Source organism: Anas platyrhynchos, chromosome 14 (genome assembly GCF_047663525.1).
Source record: "Anas platyrhynchos isolate ZD024472 breed Pekin duck chromosome 14, IASCAAS_PekinDuck_T2T, whole genome shotgun sequence".
In the NCBI taxonomy this organism is placed as follows: domain Eukaryota; kingdom Metazoa; phylum Chordata; class Aves; order Anseriformes; family Anatidae; genus Anas; species Anas platyrhynchos.
The window spans coordinates 23196092-23219993 of record NC_092600.1 but is presented as its reverse complement, the minus strand read 5'-3'; positions in this window follow the sequence as shown (position 1 = coordinate 23219993).

The following is a 23902-nucleotide window of genomic DNA, read 5'->3' as shown; positions in this document are numbered from 1 at the left end:
ACAATATTTTCTGCTTTTTAAAAGAAAGTTGCTTGCATAGAACTCTCCTCAAGTTTTCTGTTGATCAATAGCACAAAAGACAGATCTATCAGCTCCTCCAAAGGGGAAAAAAAAAAAAAAAACGCATCAGATTTTGAAGGACAGGTTTTGGTCAGGAAAAAAGGTGTTCCTGAAGCCAAACGCTATTCCTCTTCAAAGAGAAGTTACCTTCTGTCCTGTATTTCAGTTATTTACAAACTGTTTTCCTTAGATGATTTTTTTTTTTTTAAATAAATGCCCTTAGAGGTTGATGGTACTTTACATTCAGACGTCTGGTGCTTAGCTTAACAGCTGCATGCAGAAACATCCTCAAGTCTGTTTCCTGTGGCAGCCAGCACCTTCTGTTCTCCCTAGATCAGCAGGAGCTAGAGGCCTGCAGCGCTTACAGAATCAGATCTTTAAGATAGCAGGGACTAACAGTCATAATTAGAACACGCAATCTACTATGTCAAACAATAAAAAAGGATCAGGAAGCAAATCATTGATACATCACTACAATATGGCAGTTAAACCTTAGTCATTTAGTGAGAATTAGAAGTTAAAAGCAAGTGTCACCCAGTAACACCTTCAAGTGTGGATGTTTACACCCATTTTCCAACTGGCAGGGTTTGTGGCTGGTAAAGTGCTGAACAATTTCCAATTAGCAATTCAGTAGTATTGCCTTACCCTGATGCTTTAATGCATTCTTCTCCATGGCTCATACAATTTGTATACAAAGGAAAATGCAAAGGAAAATTTTACAAAAAACAGACAATAAAAACCAGACTTTATAAAGAACAAATCGAGATGCTAAGTTCCCACTCTTACCTTTTGTACAAGACTACACCGGTTATCAAAATCACATTCTTCTTTGCAAAAGAAGCCCTTAGGGGAAAAAACAAACACACAGAGTTTTACCTTTGCAGATGGTAGGTATGTGGTACCAGCAGGTAAGGCGGTTTGACCTCTGATACAGTAATGCCCTGTATGATCAGTAGATATAAGACTCCAAACATGTGGCAGCTCTAGGGAGAGAACCCACGGGGAGAACAAGGCCCTGCAAACCCCTAACGAAATAGTCAAGCAAAAAATAGCAGCAGCTCCTGTGTGCTCCTCCATGGAGCGCCACCCAGTTCCTACAGTCCAGGTATCAGCAGAAGCTGAAAACTTGTAGATGATGGACCACCTAAGGAACATTTCCATTCTGGTATCTATACTGAAAATATTTGCTCTTCATTATGATTTTGTCTGTCTCGTTGCATCATGCCACATTTTGCACAGTTACGTAGTTAAGTATTAAAACAAAACAAAAAAACTTTCTAAAAAGCAGCAGTATTAAAAAACAGGTATGTGAATGAATGACAGATACCGGTATCTTTACAGATTGTTTAAAGCTTTAGAAACACATCCCACTGGTGACAACTGCCAATCACCCAATCACAGGATACTGGCATGGGATCAGATCCAATTTTTTCAAATACCACAGTACCCCCATGACATTTTGGGTGAATTACAAATAATACATTTGTATTTGTAATTTGGGGTGAAATACAATAATTCCACTTAAACATTTTCAACTTATGATAGAAAGTAAGTTTAAGTAACTTGTCTAGAGGTGACCAAACATAAAGTAGTGATAGAATAAAACACGTAAACCTGTTTCAGTTCCTTGCTCTGACCATTATAATGCCTCTTGAAAGAAGTAAAAGCTGCTCAGTAAAGAAAACAAAGCGAGCTCCTACAGTACAGACAGCTCCCCACTTGCCCTAAGATTCTCCATGTAGTTATGTACAAACTACTATGTGTTGATCACAGAAGACAGCTTTGTGATCTTGGTTCTGTTCAAGGAGATGCATTGCTGCCCTTACCAATGTAGAGAGACATTACTTTGAGATAAAGTACATGCATTCAAGATTTCCTGACACTTACTAAAGCTACTGAAGGGTCCAAATTCATGATCTTCATTCTATGTGGGGCTTCCTGGCAGTGGAAACTCTCATCGTCAACCGTGCCATTTTCTTCTGAATCTACAAAGCTTTGAGTGGTGTGAGGGTCCAGATAGATCAGCTCATTGCCTGGATGGATAAAAGCCGTATGTTAAAAATAAGCAAGTGACATTAATAAGCACTTGGTCCAGAACTGTAAAATAGAAATTAGATTGCCATTGCAGTCAGTATAATCTAGACTTTCCAGCTAGGGATTCTTTAAGAGAATCAGAAGGTTTAGACACAGCGTTTCCCACAGGGTATTTAGTATAACTTCCTATTGTCACCTATTACTGTAATTTTTTGGTTGGTTATGTTCTATCTTTGTCACATACTTTTATTTTTCCATGTGAGATCCAGTACTTTTTTTTTTTTTAAATCTCAAGTGTTGTAAACACTAACATTTGACAGATTAAAAGGTACAGGATGTTCACAGATGCAATCTGTAATCCCATTAGGCATTCATTCAGAAATTGGAACAAAAAAGCCTAACTAAAACAGGTTAGGTTTTACAAAAGGACAAAATAGGGTTGCAAAATTTTGGCCCAAAGTGGGGTGAAATCTGAAGGAATGCATTTTAAATTAATTAGAGCAATACTTAATAACAGAAGGTATGCAAAAGGTGAAAAAGATACTGCTATCAGAAACAGTTTTGAAATACAAGAAAATAAAAGTGACATTTGACCAATACACTTGTCAAATGCTATCAGCTATTCTCAGTATGTTGCTCTTGTTGATGTCATCACTTATTTTTACACCTAGCTTTGCTGTTAACTTTCTGCTCCTGTTAAGGATCATCTCATACTGTTTCTAAACTCTTTTAGATATGCTTCTTCATTTATTTTATTCTATTCTCATCTTTCTTTACTTCTAGAGGTTCACGCTTAGACCCCTTACTATTTCCCCTTCAAAAAATGTTCTCTTTTGATCATCTGCACATTTGGAATAAGTTTCTTTTTTCCTTACCTAAAAATCCTATGAAATAAAAGGCATTATTTGGTTTCCCTCCTAATGCTCCCAAAGACTGTGGCATCTTAAAGCATTCCTAGGAGTTCAAATGGAATAAAGGAAATTGTCATTCATTTCTTTACTGACATCACACATACCCAAACTTATTTGACAGTAACGAGCAATCAATTGAAAGAAAACCTTACTTTAAATGCATCAATATATACGGGATTTATGTGATTTATCCCTAGTCGTAGAGGTATAATAAGCAAGAGGGCTTTCCAGCCTGTGCAGAGTCCTCCTGCCTTCTTGCTTCGGCCAAGAGCACTTCTGTGCAAATGTGCACTGCTGTGGGACGCGCTGCTGCTCTGAGGAGGGGACCAGCACATTTTTTCTGCGGGAATAAAACTAGAAATCAGTCAACGCACAGAGGAACACAAAGCAGATCTTCCTCTCAGTAGTGAATTAAGCTAGTTTGCCAGGGATCTTTATAGGGCACCCAAGACAAAACGAGCCGGGCATGGCAATTACAGCTATTTAGTAGAAGTAATTCTAGCAGACAGTATGTGCTGGCACGTCCAAGTGAGACGTTAGATCAATGATTGGGGGATGACAATTTAAGACTGCAGTGACATGTCCTATTAATGTTATTAATAGTGTCAAGCTTTGCCTATAAAACGCCAGAGAAATGAAATGGCAGCAATGATGACAGTAGAAATTCTTCAAGGAGCTCTTCACATCCAGTGATGTGAGCACGAAGTTGGCATCAGGGATCAAAAAAACACAACTGAGTTTGTATGTCCTTCTTCCCTCTTCTTACCCTTGCAAGACAAACCCATGGCCCCCCAAGTATTTGTTCATGTTTAGATACATGCTGGCAAATGGAGTCAAATCAGAAACTGTTACCAGAAAACTGATGAGGTGTCACTTCCTGATGTCTTCAATGACCACCGTATTGCCCATAGATACATAAACTGCTAATGAATTCCATTCATCAAATAAAGCAAGCTTCCTAGAAAACATTAAGGTACTAATTAATATAAACTAGTTGGATCAAAAGGGTAGCTTTACACTCAGAACCATTTATTTATTCTTTTTTTCTTAAGAAAAAACATCCTTTCTGCATTTTTTAAAGTCTCCATGTAAGAAAAAGAAAACTTTAAACATTAAATGTTTCATATCTTTAGAAAAATAGGTACTGAGTGGTACCAGGAAAAACATATGCGCTGCACCATGTGCAAACTGTTTTGTCTTACTGCTAAGTGCAGTGACAGTAACAGTTCAACTACATCAAGTTTATTACTTTTTATTGCACTCGACAGTCTCTGCACTGGGTTCTTGCCCAATTGTGTCTTTTCTCATCTGGAAAAGAAAAAAATTCCTATGCCAGTTTTGCAGATTACTTTTTGCTTAAGAAATTCCACTGAATTCAGTGGAATTACTTCTGCCTGAGCCTGCGTGCACAGCAGAAATGGGGCGTTAAAAGCTAAATCAGCTAAGGGTTTGGGGCACCAAAACTTCAGTGGGAGACAGCAGCACACAGTTTTATGTCCACTTCTGCAAAATCCAAACCTTTGGGGAAGGGAGCTACACTCTTAAGCTGCACTGGCAGAATTAGCTGTTTCAAATAAGCCAGAAAGAAATGGGGGTGAGCGTTTCACCATGAAAAACTTGGCCATGAAAGATCTGGAGTCCAGGGCATGCTTCAGCTCCCCTCCCTCTTCAGATCATGTGCCTGTTCCAGGGTGTCAAAGACTTGCTGCTGAGCTCGCAGGACCTGTAGCCTAGCCCCTGCCTGAGGTAAGACACCTCCACGTACCCCTGGAGAACTGAGCAGCCTCAGTTCCTTTCAGTGTGGCTCCCAGACTATGAGGAGCTGCCCATCTTTATCCAGTAGCCTTGCTGGCAGAACTGCTGCTCAGAAAGGGAGGAATTGCAGCTCAGTTCCCTCCTCAGCCGAGATGGCTTCTCTCTGATGTTTCACACCACCACTCCGACCTACACGGTGGCACTCTCGACCTGCCAGAGCTGTGCCACTGTGCAGAAAGGAATATACATCTGTGGTGTGACTGGTGAGGGCATGCAGACGGCATAGCAGGAGACTTTCCTGCAGTTTCTTCTCCTCAGGCTCTTCCTTTATTAAAATTTAGAGGTCACCCATTCCCAACTCAGTACCTGCACACCGAGCTGTGGCATGACATTCCATGCTGCACTTGTAAATAGATGGCAAGTACATTCCTGACTGTGGGACAGGGGGAGATGCAGCCTTCAAAACTCTGCCTGGGCCTTCTCTTGGCTGCCCCAGGGGAGTACGTTCTGAATGAGACTGGTATGATCTCACTTACTTTAGTACTTGAGCAACTGTATTTGGTCCAAACCATTCTCCAATTGACTTCCCCTCTCCAACACCCACCTGTGCTGTTTTCACAGTGAAAAAAAGACACACGTACACAAAATCAAAGAAAAATGAGACCATAAAGAATGTGGGAACAATATACAGTAAATACCGTGACTGTCAAACATTCTAGAGTAACTGCAATCTGTAGTTAGCAATAACAATTATTTTCTCAATCTATGCTCTTTTCAAAACTTAGGGAGTGCCAGTTTCTTTAATAAACAAAAGGCTTCTAAACTACAATGAGAATTACAAGTTAACAAATGTTAGTGCCCTTTATTACAAATTACAGCAATAAGCTACAAGACTGTCTATTCTAACATTACTGACTCTGGTACCCAAGGCTTACAGAGTTTATCAAGAGCTACATTCTAGTACATGGCTTTATTTAGGTCTCAGGGAATGTTTCTGTACTACTAGTCTTTGCGCCCATCTGCATACCTTTTTATTTTTGTATAAGCATACACCTTGTCTTCACATCCACTTTTTAAAATTATGAATTAACATGCTGCAAATTAGTGATTCAACACAGTAGAAATTTCAGTGGAAAAAACCTGAAAGTTTATGTTTGTTCTTACCCATCTGGTGGATTGAATAAGAGCAAGCCTTCCTGTCGAGAAAGCATCGTAGGATTCTGTGATATTCTTCTGGTTGTTTTCTGTGTTTTTCCCATTGCCAATCTGAAAGGAAAAATTGATATAGAATAAAAAATGGTGACGTTTTCATTACACTGATCAAATGTCTAGACAGCAGAAAGCTTTATAATGAGATGTTAAAAGACATTTCAATTCATCTCGAATATTTACATTTTGTGTAGAGCTCCTAGAATTCCAAGCTTGTTATTTATCATCAAGCTGCCCTTTATCATCATAGGCTAGATTGTAAAAACAGGGAAAATAAAACAAAAACATCAACTGCAAACATATTCTGACGGATCATGCTGCGTGTTGATAGCCATTCCAGTATCTCTGAGCTTCCAAGATTATTTAAAAGTACAGGCTGTGTTTAGACCTTGTTGGATTTCTAAGCACCCATTAAATAACAACATAAGATCCATACAGAAAGTCCAAACACTCCACTGGCAGCATCCTGGGATGTGACATGCACGCTTAAGAGCTTGCACCAGGGGGGTTTGGACCTCGTGCTGCTGACAAGTGAGTAGTGAAGAGAAGGGTAAGAGCACTGTCCCACGGTGGCAGGTTTTCCCTTGGCCTCAACTTGGGTGTTACACTAAAAGGTTTATAAAATAATGGCGACAGGATTCCCCATTTGTTCTCCTTCTATGCCTATTTCTCTGCTTCAGGCTGGGATGATTTCACCCAGCTGAATATGAATTGATTCATTAGGAACTGTTACCAGGGCATCAAAGAAAGTCTCGCTAATAAATTCAGGGTTTGTGCTTTTAATGGAGTACTTACGAAGAAGCGTCTGCAGACAATACCGAAGTTCCCTCAGGACCAGCACTCACCTCTCCCTAAGTGTCTGCAGATCAGTGCTTGGGCCAGCATCATCTGCCCGCATCGCAGCATACATCCCCAGCCAGCGTCCGACGAAGGACCCGTGCCTCCTGTTAGGAAAGTTCATCACAATCAGTGCAGGCTTTCAACTGGGTGCAGCACCACAGAGGACATTTCAGAGTGCTAGAAAACAGATAGGGCTGATGAAGCCTCCATGAACTGTCCTACAGATAAAAGGCACACAGCAAGACTTTGGTTCCATGCTGTTGGTCTAATTCTAATCTCTGCATTGCACAAATAAACAAAATTCATTTATTCCTTGTGGAGCTGACTTACTCTTTTCATTCTTCAAGCAGCATTCACAAACCATTTACTGCATGCTATACAACATGATCACCTGTTTACATACAGACATAAATAAACACTGATTTTAATAATCTTCATGTTTGCATAAACAGTTAAAATGATGCTCAAAATGCGCTGATACTCTAGAAATATTTTCCCAGCCTACGATGCCATCACTTATCTTGCTATTTAATTTAGAACAATGCAGCAAATCTGCAGTATACTCACCACTAGGCAAAAACTTTCTTCTATACGTAAACCACACGTTAAACCACAGTAAACCACACGTGAACACACCTTGGCTTATTGTCTGACTTTGGCTTATGGTGCGTCTGTTGCTGTGTCCAGCACAGTGCAGCCCCTAAATTGCTACCAAAACCTTGCCACAAACCTCAATCCCCCTGTTAAAAGAGACCCTCTTGTTTGTTGCCCTTCTTTCGACACTCTCTAACAGGTTTATGTCTTTTTCTTATACTGTGGAGCCCAAAACTGCACTCAGTACTCAGTACATGGAATACCAACAGAGACTGCCTGGCATTTTCTCTTCTCTGCAGAAGCTCTGTTGCTAACACTGTCCAGAAATCACCACTGTCACAGACAGTAGTAGCATTCCCTCCTCCCACAGTTTGTTCTGCCCCCCAAGACTTAGACACCACCCAGAAAAAGAAGAATAATAATACTAATAAAATAAAATAAAATAAAATAAAATAAAATAAAATAAAATAAAATAAAATAAAATAAAATAGTCAAAAGCCATCAGGAAGGCAGTGGTGCAGACTGTGGAGAGCCTGGGTTCAAATCCTTCTTCTGTGAGGCTCTGAACCTATATCCCACCACAATCTCTCTGCTAATGTATGGCAGGGAAAGGAGGAAGAAAGAACATATCTCCTGCACTTTCCATTTATTGTTGACTGACAATTCTGTAGAGTTATAAAGCCTCAATCAGTGAGATACAGGGTTCTTCTCACATTGTCTCACTGTGCCCTAAGCGGAACAGCTCTCATTTAATAGATGCTTCACCACAAAATCATGAGTCATCTGCAGTTTTGAACTTTTCTGGGATCAAGTCCCTTCAGATGGTTGAGGAATCTGCTCCAGCACCTATGTAAACTGGTGCTCTACTAAGCTAGTGAGTGAACAAGAGAGAAATCCTCTGCTAGATGACTTGACAAATTGGGTCTGAAAATAGTGTTGAGGCAGAATAGTCCACGATTTTTGCCTTGGGTGCACAGAGGGATTGGGTGTTGTAGACTTCTTTTATTCTTCATTAAGATAAACATTTTCAAAAATGTGCTTGTTCAACCTTGCTCCCACTGTGTGCATGGGAGGGAGATAACTGAAAGTGGGGAGCGTTGCTTGGATCCTGCAAGTGGCTGAGGTCCAGTGGGGTTGGAGGCTTTCTTCCTCCTTTTGGAAATGCAAAGCAACCCTGCACCTCCCCTGCACTCGCAGGAGGATCGTGACAGCCCAAAGCACAGCGGCTTTGTAATTGCTGCATACACTTCGATCGGATTTACGTGGCAAGGGTTTGGTAGCAGGGGCCTGCAGGGATGGCGTCTGTGAGAACAGTCCAGACAACAGCCAGCTCCAGATAGCTCCAAAAGGGCCCCGGCGCTTGCCAGAGCTGAGCCAATAAGCGATGTTGTTTGCACCTCTGGGAGAGCAGATGTAAGCAGGGGGAAATACTGCTGCACAACAGAAGCTGGAAGAGCAAGGAGTGAGAAGCAGCCCTGCAGCCCCCAAGGTGAGTGCAGCAGGAGGCAGGAGGTGCTCCAGGCTCACAGCAGCAGTTCCCCTGCGGGCTGTGCAGGGAGAGGCCCCTGGTGGAGCAGGCTGTCCCCCTGCACCCATGGGTCCCCCATGGAGCAGATCTCCACGCTGCTGCCCCCCTGTGGGTGGAGGAGCCCCCGGTGGAGCAGGTGGCTGTGGCCTGGAGGAGGCTGCGGCCTGTGGAGAGCCCCCGCAGGAGCAGGCCCCGGGCCGCAGCTGCAGCCATGGAGAGGAGCCCCCGCAGGAGCAGGGGGGCTGGGGGGAGCTGCCGCCCAGCCGTGGGGGACCCGTGCTGGAGCAGTTTGCTCCTGGGGGATGGATGGATGGATGGAGCCCGTGGGACGGAGCCGTGTGGGAGCAGTGCTTGAGGAGCTGCTGCCTGTGGGCAGCCCGTGTGGGATCAGCTGGGGAAGGGCGGCATCCCATGGGAGGGACCCCACGGGGAGCAGGGGCAGGGAGGGACCCTGAGGGTCACTCTGCTGAGTCTGCTTTGCCCGTCACGATACTTGTTGAGCCATCGCCCTGTCCTTATCTCAGCCCTGGAGCCCTTTGCATCGTATTTTCTCCCCCTTTCCCTTTGAGGAGGGGGAGTGAGAGAGCGGCCGTGGTGGAACTCGGCTGCCCACCCGCTTCGAACCACCGCAGTTGCAAAGTCCTGGGAAAGATTTCTTTCAAGAAATTAAACAAGGTGTTTAACAAAGAAATGCAGAGTTTCCTTTTGAAGGCTTCCTGGAGAATTGGGCTTCTTTCCTATTCCCAGCTCAGAGGAAGGGAATTGTTGATTTCACCTTCTTTTTTCTGACATGGAAATCAAAGGTGAACTGCTCTACAAGGACGGGCAACGTCTCAGAATCAAGCTCTTTTGCTCTGTAGTCCTTTCTCAAGGAAAAGATTGATCACCCACCTTCCACAGATGTAGGGGAGCAGAGAATAATTTGGGAACTACTCTAATTCAAGTCAGTTTGGGCATAGTGGTACTTCCCTAGCTGTTTCTGAGACAGACGCATTAGCAACAGAGAGTGTTGTGCCGTCACTGGGAGGCGCCTGCGGTGATGACTTCAGAAACAGAACTGAATTGTGTCACCACAGCACTTTGGCAACAGCTGCCTCTGTGCACGTTTAGCTGGGAGGCACAGAGAAGGGTGCTGGATGCGATGAAACCACGTGAGGATTTGTGGATCTCCCCTTGAGGTGCACAGAGAGGGACCATGCCCTTCTGTAAGTGTTTTGATGCTTGGCTGCGGAAAAAAATGTGGTTTTGTTGTGAATGCTTCATTGTAGTATTCTGTAGTTTGTGTCAAGTCCTTACAGAAGCCTCAGGGTTGGTACTTTGCTCAATGATGGAGCTGCACAGAGTGAGAACAGACCCAATGTACGGGTGAGGGCCTCTGCACGTTCTCTTCTTCCTACAGACGATCAACAAATAAGGGGAGACAGAGAAGAGTGTGCTGTGGTCCTCCCATAGACCGCAAGTACTAAAGCATAAACAAGAGGCTTAAGAGTCCCCCTGTCATGTTAAAATTCAGGCAGCAATGGACTTCCTCACACGGGCTGGCCTGTCGACTAGTGTCTCAGGCTGTGGCGTATGAAGATGCACTCCATCTGCTTTCAGGGTAGCAATGGCAGTGGGCAAGCTGCCTGACCTTAACATTTGTCATTTCATTTCTCACCTGAGTTTTGGATCAAAATAAAAGGATAAAAGGATTTCCTTTCCATTAATTACATGTTCTTACCTTTGTAACAGATTTGGTTATTGACTTAGAAGGCAAATATCTGGCCAGACTGCAAGACTTGTGCTCGCAGCGTGGGACAGCTCTCGTAAAGGTGATTCAGGGCAGTTTCTGGAAAACAAGACATCAGATCTCCCAAACAGCTTTCTTTGTGCTAATGTAGGAAGGGTGAGTAAGTGTAAAGGTAAGAGCCCAGATACCGTAAGAAGCAGAAAGTGTGAAGGAAACTTCCTTCTGGCTGATACAGCTCCATATCTAGTTGTCAAGTATGAAGAGAGCAGTGCTAAATTTCTTGGGGAGAGGAAAACAAAGAGGCTGGGAGAGTGTACAAAGAAAAAAATGGGATTCCCTATTTCAGGAAATCCTAGGAACTGGAAATAGAGATTGGAAGAGTGCTTTAAGCCAAGACAGACATGTTTTAAAACTAAAACCTAGGAGTTGAATGAACCAAGAAATGAATCCCTTTTGATTATGCAGTTGCGTCCAGTGTTATCTTGGGAAATATGGTTTCCACATAAAACGTATCTGGGGCTTGAAGTTCTCCTAAGGCCCTTCTCTGTGTATTCCCTACTGTTTGGTAAGCGCTGAGGTCACACTGCAGACAGCAGCACGTCCTCTCCCCACTACTTAGCTGTCTGTTCTCACAACACGTCTAGGAACAGAATGGCTTGGACACAACTGCGCCTAGGACCGAGTTCATTCAAGCTGCTGGACGAGGTAAAAGCTCTGGACAAGCGAAGGGGAGGGATGGATGGGTGGACATACAATATGTTCACTTTAATCTCATTTCTCTAAGAATCCTGGCTGAGAAAACAAAACAAAAGAGAATCAAAAAGAACAGAACAGAACAAATGAAGCAAGCAGCTAGCTTGCTGGAGACATTGTCTGGGAAGCAGTGAAAACACTTGCAAACAAAAACACGTCAAAGGACTAACTCTTTGAGCTTAATTCTAATCCAACAGCATAACCTCAAAGTCCTGTTTCTGTTCGTAACAGGCTGGTCCAGTAACATGTCCCATTGGATGACTTTGCAGCATAGATGTCAGGAATGCAGCTTGGGATCCCCTCCTTCTACTCAGAGTTCACTTTGAAGGGATGAGCAAGTAATTCTTCCTGGGTTGACGGAAATCTAAAGTCTGTTTTCTAACACTCTTGCAGACGCTTCTCTGTCCATCGGCCTGTCCTGCCAACTCTGGTGTGAGTGTGAAGTTGTGGCAAGAGGGATTTCCCATTCCTATTTGACCTGATGGACACCAGCTTTCCTCGGAAATGGCTGATGTTGCTGAGGAGGCAGCAGTATCAAAGCCCTTGCTGATGAAGGTACAACCAGCTGGGGAGGCTTTGGCATTTCTGCACAACGCTGCTCCCTGACTGTCACTCCAGACTCAGATTCGGAAAGAAGCAAAGCAAGCTAGAGGAAAACTGGATGTCCTGGTAATTTTCTTTTTCTTTTATTTCTTCATTCTTCACTTGTAAGAAAATCTAAATCTTAACCCTTTGTTTGAAAACACGGCTTTATGGAAATGCTTATGGGTGTGCTCCTTCACCTTGTGTGGAACCTGCTTCACCTCGCTTCAGCTATAGGACACCTATGCTCCAATTTATGCTTCCCATGATAAAGCGGTGTTCTTTCGGTGTTCTTTTCTGTGATGCTTGCAGGCGAGGTTGAAAAGAGTTGTCAGTAGGATTCTTTGTTTCCTTTGCAGTATCCAAAGCTCCGTATTACCGTGGATCTTCTCCTCTGATCTGGAAAGCTTCACAGGCCAAAAGAGAATTGAGATGAAGAAGGAAATAGAGAATGCTGACCAATATTGCCAAGTACCACCCGTAAGTTTTGTGAAAGAATCCGGTGCATTTCTGTAGTGGTAGAAAGTTCATAAAATCATCGTCGTGCACTTGAAGGCAAGCAATGCTGTAAAAATGAAGAATGCAAGGCCCTGCTTAAGGACAATCTTCAGGCTGCTTCTAGATCAACAGCTTATTTGCTTCTTCCACAACCTCATCTCCGCTTGCTTAGAAGTTGTGAAGGTCGGAAGCACACTCCGTCTTTTTCATCCCCTCTGTGTATCTTTTCCCTGACAGCAACTTCTGTCTTGGCTCTTCACATCCAGCCAGAGCAGTTGCTTTGCCTCCGCAACCTGCAGGCTGACCTCTCGTGTGTACCTGTGCTGGACTGAGGGTAATGCTTGTAACGCACACAGATGCTGCATTCACTGTGACTTTTAGAAAAGAGAGCAAGAAGCTAACCTGCACAGCAGACTCTTAGGTTTCTGTATCTCTCTCTCTCTCTCTCTCTCTCTCTCTCTCTATCTGCATATATATTTCAGTACTTATTTACTTCTTTAAAGATACCTTAAATAGAATAGATACTTTAAGAAAGCTTACTTGTTCTTCCCCTTTCCTTGTTTTTAACGTTTGCTTTTCTAACCAATCCTTAATGTTACAACATGGGATTGATGCAGTACTCAGTCCTTAGAAGTTCTCAAAGCACATCAGTGATTTCTCTATTTCTCAACCTTTCCATCTTCATTGAGATCTCTCATCTGAATTTAGGTAGGAGGTGAAGAAGAACACTGCAAGCAGCTGAAGCCGTATCAGACACATGCTTCTGCTAGGAAGTCATTCCGAGTGATTCCACGGTGTACTTTAGACAGGTTTGCTCTGGTCCTCTGGACTCAGCATCCCCAAGGGATATTTCAAAGCTCTCGGAAGGACCCGTCATTATCTCTGACACTGCAGCCTCCAGTAGGAAGGGGTAGTTATTCCTTGCCCTTGTGCAAAGGAACTACTCAGTTAGCTGTTTCTAACCCAAATCTCGTTGTTGTCTTCTATTGACAGACACCACCCGGCTAGCCAAGCTAAACCACTGAAAATGGAAGGAGTGGGACACCTTGCAAAGCCTGCTGCTGCTTCTAAGCAGAAGTGCGCTGTAGGTGGGGACACAGCAAGAGGAAACGTCCAGGCCACGGTGGAACTGCAAGGCACCTGTCTGAGCCACACAACGAAGTCAGCGATTCCCAGTTGGAGACTGTTGCTCGACCAGTGACACAGCAGCTGGAGCGCTTCTGGTTGCTGCTGATGGGTTCCCGTGAATCAGCCAGGGACAGGAGCTATGAGAACGACTGAAGCGATTTGAAGTTACCCGAAAGAAAGAAGAGAGGAGAGAAGAAGACAAGAGGGGAGGGAAGGGGAGGGAATAAAAGGAAGGGAGGGGAGGGGAGGGGAGGGGAGGGCAGGGGGAGGGTAGGATAGGATAGGATAGGATAGGATAGGATAGGATAGGATAGGATAGGATAGGATAGGATAGGATAGGATAGGGTGGGGTAGGGTAGGGTAGGGTAGGGTAGGGTAGGGTAGGGTAGGGTAGGGTAGGGTAGGGTAGGGTAGGGTAGGGTAGGGTAGGGTAGCGTTTTAGAGGGGAGGGGAGCATAGGAGAGTATAGGGTAGTGTAGGGGATCGGAGTTTAGGGGAGTGTAGGGTAGGATACGGGAGGGGAGTGTAGGAGAGTGTAGGGGAGGGGGGCATAGGGTAATGTAGGGTAGTGTAGCGAACGGGAGTTTAGGGTAGGATAGGGGAGGGGAGTGTAGGAGTGTGTACGGTAGTATAGGGGAGGGGAGTGTAGCAGAGTATAGGGACAGGGAGAATAGGGGAGGGGGTGTAGGGGAGGGGAGGAGACGGGAGGGGATGGGAGGGGATGGGGGGGAGTGGAGGGGAGGCAAAATTGGGGAGAGGATCAAAAGAGGGTAGGGGAGGGGAGGGGAGGGGAGGGGAGGGGAGGGGAGGGGAGGGGAGGGGAGGGGAGGGGAGGGGAGGGGAGGGGAGTGCTACCATAAATAAAATTGCCAAATACATGACACCTCCGTGTTGACTAGGGCTGAACTACTGAAAAAGAAAAGAAAATCTATAAATAAGAGTGAGAGATGGTGAATACCCAACCATCTCTTAAAAGCAGAATTTTAAGAGAATAAGTAATTGATAAATGGAGTTAAGATCGGAGGGAAAAAAGTCCACTGTTGCAATCAATAGAGTTAAGAAGTTTTTCAAGTACATTAGGAACAAAAATTAGAGTAATGACACAGATCTGATACGGGATGGGTATTGCTTCAGTGAGAAATGATGGAAAAAAACACAACACAACACATGTGTATGTGTTGTTGGGTATTTGTAAAAAAAAAAAGAAAAAAAAAACAGGTTAATGAAAACTGCATGCTCAATTAGATGATGTTTTTGTTGTCATTGGTAGGGAATTGTGTGCTTTACAACACAATATGTGTTATATATATATATTATATATGTTTTATATATGTTTTATATATGTTTTAATAAAATAAGGAAATGATATTTTTTTTCTACGTTTGTGGTTTCCAAACTGTAGTTAATAAACATTAAACAAGATGCAATAGGATCTCGTTAACTCTTTTGTTTGAAAAAACAGTGGCCCTGATCGAGAGGTGCAAGTGAGAGGAGACAATATTCAGTATTTCTCTATGTTGTCATTTATTGGTGAAGATGAAAGTCTGCAGTTCATGTTCATTACACTAGCATGACAACATGCATGACCACAAGGGGGACTGTCTGATAGTGAAAAGGAACTTCAGCATGGATTAAAAATGTTTGCCTTTCTTTATTCTGAACTGTTTTTCTTATGGCTGCTAGAGAGAGATTCTCTGCCTTAGAAATAAAACTGCCCAGGCTGTTCTGATAAACCTGTAGGGTTAAGGCACTTCTACCAAAACAGATTTCAAAAGGCAAGAAGTCAAAAAGCAACAATTCAGTAATCTGTGTACGCTTCTATATTAAGTTTTAAGATCACCTGGTTTATATTTAGTTCACACAAATTAACCAAACATAGCAGCATACAACCTAAGAAAAGCTTAAGAAATTTATTAGATGCACAGATAAAGTGCTGTAACAGAGAAACTTGTGTAAATCTATTCTAAAATAAATAAGGTACAGTTAAACCACCTTTGACTCGTTTTAACTCGGAAAGAAATAACCTAAGTTTTAATCATTTGAATTTTAAGGTCAAGGTGAAATATACCATAACTATAACAGTGGTTGTGATCTGTATCAACTATTTGAGGCTCCTGTTCCTCTTGAGGTCTCCCAGAAACAGGAAGGCTATTGCAAAATGTGTCCATTAGACATAGTTCCTTTTACAGAAACATTTTTGTAATAAAGTCTGGTTGCTCAAATACATGTTAAAATATTTAACAAGGAAACAATTTTCTCCTGATCCAGTCAATCTTTTAAACAAGACAATGTATTTTTCCTATGACGCAGCCCACAGGAGGGAACAGAAGTAAACATCCTCCTGAACTGAAGACTGTTTTGCTTGAAGAACTAAACTATTGCATTATTATATGAGAGCAAGAAATATCCATTTGGGTTATCCCTTTCTCCAAACATGGTGCCCAGTGATACATGTATTTTTGCCTTAATCTCAAAGGCCCGTTTGTCTCCAGGTAAAGTACGTTAAAAAGAGATTCCCTTTAAGCATCTTATCAAAAGATCTCTTACTGCCTTTCCACCCGGGGAAGCTTGTGTGTTAGACTGCCCTTGGAGTTTTGGATGCTACTAGATTTCTGTGCTCTGTTATCCATAATTTCAGGCACTTCGGGGCTAACATGGCTGTTTAAGTCAATGCAATAATATTACCAATATATTCAACACTCAGAAGAGTCACCACAGTTTCCTTCACACACTCAGGATTTCAAATTCTTCTTCCAATTCAAATAGCTTGTCAGTAGATTCAATGAGTTCTGTAAAAAAAGATAAAGAAAAAAATGCTTCTAAAGACATGCCTGATTTTGTTCACTTAAAAAAAAAAAAACTTTGAAAGACGCATTCCAGAAAAGTACTTTGTAAGAGTGAAAAAAAAAAATCTGTGCTAGCAATTGTATGGCTTGTTTGGATACATGCCTGCTATATATTGCTTGACACTCACAAAGGATAGTTATTCTACCTGTGATTATTCTTTTATTTGCTAACGAGGAACATAACATTGCACAATTAGGCTTTTAATCGGTGCCTTACCTGCTCCTGTGGTTGTCACTTCTGGTTTTGTTGGAGGTATGAAAGGAGGCCAGTGTGGCGGGTGCTTCTGGACCAGCTCAAACATCCGTAGACTCTGCTGCTTTAGAATCTCCTGAGGACAGAATGCTTTCATTTTAAAAGCTGGCTCGGGGGACGCTTCAAACACAAAACGTGTCTGCTTAATTGAAAGTGTTTTTTAATTACGCATGTCCATCAGGAAAAAAAAGTCTTTATACAGACATACTGTGAAATCCAAGCACCATGGTCTCTGTAATACATCCCTAGTTAAAACACATCTGGAAGACAGATCTCTTGAACTGTACTACAAATTATCAGTCTTATCATCTTTTGATATCAGCTTTGATATCTGCAAACCTGTAATTTTGTTTACACGTAGCAAGCACACTAGGAATGTACAATATTTTCTGCTTTTTAAAAGAAAGTTGCTTGCATAGAACTCTCCTCAAGTTTTCTGTTGATCAATAGCACAAAAGACAGATCTATCAGCTCCTCCAAAGGGGAAAAAAAAAAAAAAAACGCATCAGATTTTGAAGGACAGGTTTTGGTCAGGAAAAAAGGTGTTCCTGAAGCCAAACGCTATTCCTCTTCAAAGAGAAGTTACCTTCTGTCCTGTATTTCAGTTATTTACAAACTGTTTTCCTTAGATGATTTTTTTTTTTTTAAATAAATGCCCTTAGAGGTTGATGGTACTTTACATTCAGACGTCTGGTGCTTAGCTTAACAGCTGCATGCAGAAACATCCTCAAGTCTGTTTCCTGTGGCAGCCAGCACCTTCTGTTCTCCCTAGATCAGCAGGAGCTAGAGGCCTGCAGCACTTACAGAATCAGATCTTTAAGATAGCAGGGACTAACAGTCATAATTAGAACACGCAATCTACTATGTCAAACAATAAAAAAGGATCAGGAAGCAAATCATTGATACATCACTACAATATGGCAGTTAAACCTTAGTCATTTAGTGAGAATTAGAAGTTAAAAGCAAGTGTCACCCAGTAACACCTTCAAGTGTGGATGTTTACACCCATTTTCCAACTGGCAGGGTTTGTGGCTGGTAAAGTGCTGAACAATTTCCAATTAGCAATTCAGTAGTATTGCCTTACCCTGATGCTTTAATGCATTCTTCTCCATGGCTCATACAATTTGTATACAAAGGAAAATGCAAAGGAAAATTTTACAAAAAACAGACAATAAAAACCAGACTTTATAAAGAACAAATCGAGATGCTAAGTTCCCACTCTTACCTTTTGTACAAGACTACACCGGTTATCAAAATCACATTCTTCTTTGCAAAAGAAGCCCTTAGGGGAAAAAACAAACACACAGAGTTTTACCTTTGCAGATGGTAGGTATGTGGTACCAGCAGGTAAGGCGGTTTGACCTCTGATACAGTAATGCCCTGTATGATCAGTAGATATAAGACTCCAAACATGTGGCAGCTCTAGGGAGAGAACCCACGGGGAGAACAAGGCCCTGCAAACCCCTAACGAAATAGTCAAGCAAAAAATAGCAGCAGCTCCTGTGTGCTCCTCCATGGAGCGCCACCCAGTTCCTACAGTCCAGGTATCAGCAGAAGCTGAAAACTTGTAGATGATGGACCACCTAAGGAACATTTCCATTCTGGTATCTATACTGAAAATATTTGCTCTTCATTATGATTTTGTCTGTCTCGTTGCATCATGCCACATTTTGCACAGTTACGTAGTTAAGTATTAAAACAAAACAAAACAAAAAAACTTTCTAAAAAGCAGCAGTATTAAAAAACAGGTATGTGAATGAATGACAGATACCGGTATCTTTACAGATTGTTTAAAGCTTTAGAAACACATCCCACTGGTGACAACTGCCAATCACCCAATCACAGGATACTGGCATGGGATCAGATCCAATTTTTTCAAATACCACAGTACCCCCATGACATTTTGGGTGAATTACAAATAATACATTTGTATTTGTAATTTGGGGTGAAATACAATAATTCCACTTAAACATTTTCAACTTATGATAGAAAGTAAGTTTAAGTAACTTGTCTAGAGGTGACCAAACATAAAGTAGTGATAGAATAAAACACGTAAACCTGTTTCAGTTCCTTGCTCTGACCATTATAATGCCTCTTGAAAGAAGTAAAAGCTGCTCAGTAAAGAAAACAAAGCGAGCTCCCTACAGTACAGACAGCTCCCCACTTGCCCTAAGATTCTCCATGTAGTTATGTACAAACTACTATGTGTTGATCACAGAAGACAGCTTTGTGATCTTGGTTCTGTTCAAGGAGATGCATTGCTGCCCTTACCAATGTAGAGAGACATTACTTTGAGATAAAGTACATGCATTCAAGATTTCCTGACACTTACTAAAGCTACTGAAGGGTCCAAATTCATGATCTTCATTCTATGTGGGGCTTCCTGGCAGTGGAAACTCTCATCGTCAACCGTGCCATTTTCTTCTGAATCTACAAAGCTTTGAGTGGTGTGAGGGTCCAGATAGATCAGCTCATTGCCTGGATGGGTAAAAGCCGTATGTTAAAAATAAGCAAGTGACATTAATAAGCACTTGGTCCAGAACTGTAAAATAGAAATTAGATTGCCATTGCAGTCAGTGTAATCTAGACTTTCCAGCTAGGGATTCTTTAAGAGAATCGGAAGGTTTAGACACAGCGTTTCCCACAGGGTATTTAGTATAACTTCCTATTGTCACCTATTACTGTAATTTTTTGGTTGGTTATGTTCTATCTTTGTCACATACTTTTATTTTTCCATGTGAGATCCAGTACTTTTTTTTTTTTTTTTTTTAAATCTCAAGTGTTGTAAACACTAACATTTGACAGATTAAAAGGTACAGGATGTTCACAGATGCAATCTGTAATCCCATTAGGCATTCATTCAGAAATTGGAACAAAAAAGCCTAACTAAAACAGGTTAGGTTTTACAAAAGGACAAAATAGGGTTGCAAAATTTTGGCCCAAAGTGGGGTGAAATCTGAAGGAATGCATTTTAAATTAATTAGAGCAATACTTAATAACAGAAGGTATGCAAAAGGTGAAAAAGATACTGCTATCAGAAACAGTTTTGAAATACAAGAAAATAAAAGTGACATTTGACCAATACACTTGTCAAATGCTATCAGCTATTCTCAGTATGTTGCTCTTGTTGATGTCATCACTTATTTTTACACCTAGCTTTGCTGTTAACTTTCTGCTCCTGTTAAGGATCATCTCATACTGTTTCTAAACTCTTTTAGATATGCTTCTTCATTTATTTTATTCTATTCTCATCTTTCTTTACTTCTAGAGGTTCACGCTTAGACCCCTTACTATTTCCCCTTCAAAAAATGTTCTCTTTTGATCATCTGCACATTTGGAATAAGTTTCTTTTTTCCTTACCTAAAAATCCTATGAAATAAAAGGCATTATTTGGTTTCCCTCCTAATGCTCCCAAAGACTGTGGCATCTTAAAGCATTCCTAGGAGTTCAAAAGGAATAAAGGAAATTGTCATTCATTTCTTTACTGACATCACAGATACCCAAACTTATTTGACAGTAACAAGCAATGAATTGAAAGAAAACCTTACTTTAAATGCATCAATATATACGGGATTTATGTGATTTATCCCTAGTCGTAGAGGTATAATAAGCAAGAGGGCTTTCCAGCCTGTGCAGAGTCCTCCTGCCTTCTTGCTTCGGCCAAGAGCACTTCTGTGCAAATGTGCACTGCTGTGGGACGCGCTGCTGCTCTGAGGAGGGGACCAGCACATTTTTTCTGCGGGAATAAAATTAGAAATCAGTCAACGCACAGAGGAACACAAAGCAGATCTTCCTCTCAGTAGTGAATTAAGCTAGTTTGCCAGGGATCTTTATAGGGCACCCAAGACAAAACGAGCCGGGCATGGCAATTACAGCTATTTAGTAGAAGTAATTCTAGCAGACAGTATGTGCTGGCACGTCCAAGTGAGACGTTAGATCAATGATTGGGGGATGACAATTTAAGACTGCAGTGACATGTCCTATTAATGTTATTAATAGTGTCAAGCTTTGCCTATAAAACGCCAGAGAAATGAAATGGCAGCAATGATGACAGTAGAAATTCTTCAAGGAGCTCTTCACATCCAGTGATGTGAGCACGAAGTTGGCATCAGGGATCAAAAAAACACAACTGAGTTTGTATGTCCTTCTTCCCTCTTCTTACCCTTGCAAGACAAACCCATGGCCCCCCAAGTATTTGTTCATGTTTAGATACATGCTGGCAAATGGAGTCAAATCAGAAACTGTTACCAGAAAACTGATGAGGTGTCACTTCCTGATGTCTTCAATGACCACCGTATTGCCCATAGATACATAAACTGCTAATGAATTCCATTCATCAAATAAAGCAAGCTTCCTAGAAAACATTAAGGTACTAATTAATATAAACTAGTTGGATCAAAAGGGTAGCTTTACACTCAGAACCATTTATTTATTCTTTTTTTCTTAAGAAAAAACATCCTTTCTGCATTTTTTAAAGTCTCCATGTAAGAAAAAGAAAACTTTAAACATTAAATGTTTCATATCTTTAGAAAAATAGGTACTGAGTGGTACCAGGAAAAACATATGCGCTGCACCATGTGCAAACTGTTTTGTCTTACTGCTAAGTGCAGTGACAGTAACAGTTCAACTACATCAAGTTTATTACTTTTTATTGCACTCGACAGTCTCTGCACTGGGTTCTTGCCCAATTGTGTCTTTTCTCATCTGGAAAAGAAAAAAATTCCTATGCCAGTTTTGCAGATTACTTTTTGCTTAAGAAATTCCACTGAATTCAGTGGAATTACTTCTGCCTGAGCCTGCGTGCACAGCAGAAATGGGGCGTTAAAAGCTAAATCAGCTAAGGGTTTGGGGCACCAAAACTTCAGTGGGAGACAGCAGCACACAGTTTTATGTCCACTTCTGCAAAATCCAAACCTTTGGGGAAGGGAGCTACACTCTTAAGCTGCACTGGCAGAATTAGCTGTTTCAAATAAGCCAGAAAGAAATGGGGGTGAGCGTTTCACCATGAAAAACTTGGCCATGAAAGATCTGGAGTCCAGGGCATGCTTCAGCTCCCCTCCCTCTTCAGATCATGTGCCTGTTCCAGGGTGTCAAAGACTTGCTGCTGAGCTCGCAGGACCTGTAGCCTAGCCCCTGCCTGAGGTAAGACACCTCCACGTACCCCTGGAGAACTGAGCAGCCTCAGTTCCTTTCAGTGTGGCTCCCAGACTATGAGGAGCTGCCCATCTTTATCCAGTAGCCTTGCTGGCAGAACTGCTGCTCAGAAAGGGAGGAATTGCAGCTCAGTTCCCTCCTCAGCCGAGATGGCTTCTCTCTGATGTTTCACACCACCACTCCGACCTACACGGTGGCACTCTCGACCTGCCAGAGCTGTGCCACTGTGCAGAAAGGAATATACATCTGTGGTGTGACTGGTGAGGGCATGCAGACGGCATAGCAGGAGACTTTCCTGCAGTTTCTTCTCCTCAGGCTCTTCCTTTATTAAAATTTAGAGGTCACCCATTCCCAACTCAGTACCTGCACACCGAGCTGTGGCATGACATTCCATGCTGCACTTGTAAATAGATGGCAAGTACATTCCTGACTGTGGGACAGGGGGAGATGCAGCCTTCAAAACTCTGCCTGGGCCTTCTCTTGGCTGCCCCAGGGGAGTACGTTCTGAATGAGACTGGTATGATCTCACTTACTTTAGTACTTGAGCAACTGTATTTGGTCCAAACCATTCTCCAATTGACTTCCCCTCTCCAACACCCACCTGTGCTGTTTTCACAGTGAAAAAAAGACACACGTACACAAAATCAAAGAAAAATGAGACCATAAAGAATGTGGGAACAATATACAGTAAATACCGTGACTGTCAAACATTCTAGAGTAACTGCAATCTGTAGTTAGCAATAACAATTATTTTCTCAATCTATGCTCTTTTCAAAACTTAGGGAGTGCCAGTTTCTTTAATAAACAAAAGGCTTCTAAACTACAATGAGAATTACAAGTTAACAAATGTTAGTGCCCTTTATTACAAATTACAGCAATAAGCTACAAGACTGTCTATTCTAACATTACTGACTCTGGTACCCAAGGCTTACAGAGTTTATCAAGAGCTACATTCTAGTACATGGCTTTATTTAGGTCTCAGGGAATGTTTCTGTACTACTAGTCTTTGCGCCCATCTGCATACCTTTTTATTTTTGTATAAGCATACACCTTGTCTTCACATCCACTTTTTAAAATTATGAATTAACATGCTGCAAATTAGTGATTCAACACAGTAGAAATTTCAGTGGAAAAAACCTGAAAGTTTATGTTTGTTCTTACCCATCTGGTGGATTGAATAAGAGCAAGCCTTCCTGTCGAGAAAGCATCGTAGGATTCTGTGATATTCTTCTGGTTGTTTTCTGTGTTTTTCCCATTGCCAATCTGAAAGGAAAAATTGATATAGAATAAAAAATGGTGACGTTTTCATTACACTGATCAAATGTCTAGACAGCAGAAAGCTTTATAATGAGATGTTAAAAGACATTTCAATTCATCTCGAATATTTACATTTTGTGTAGAGCTCCTAGAATTCCAAGCTTGTTATTTATCATCAAGCTGCCCTTTATCATCATAGGCTAGATTGTCAAAACAGGGAAAATAAAACAAAACAAAAACATCAACTGCAAACATATTCTGACGGATCATGCTGCGTGTTGATAGCCATTCCAGTATCTCTGAGCTTCCAAGATTATTTAAAAGTACAGGCTGTGTTTAGACCTTGTTGGATTTCTAAGCACCCTTTAAATAACAACATAAGATCCATACAGAAAGTCCAAACACTCCACTGGCAGCATCCTGGGATGTGACATGCACACTTAAGAGCTTGCACCAGGGGGGTTTGGACCTCGTGCTGCTGACAAGTGAGGAGTGAAGAGAAGGGTAAGAGCACTGTCCCACGGTGGCAGGTTTTCCCTTGGCCTCAACTTGGGTGTTACACTAAAAGGTTTATAAAATAATGGCGACAGGATTCCCCATTTCTTCTCCTTCTATGCCTATTTCTCTGCTTCAGGCTGGGATGATTTCACCCAGCTGAATATGAATTGATTCATTAGGAACTGTTACCAGGGCATCAAAGAAAGTCTCGCTAATAAATTCAGGGTTTGTGCTTTTAATGGAGTACTTACGAAGAAGCGTCTGCAGACAATA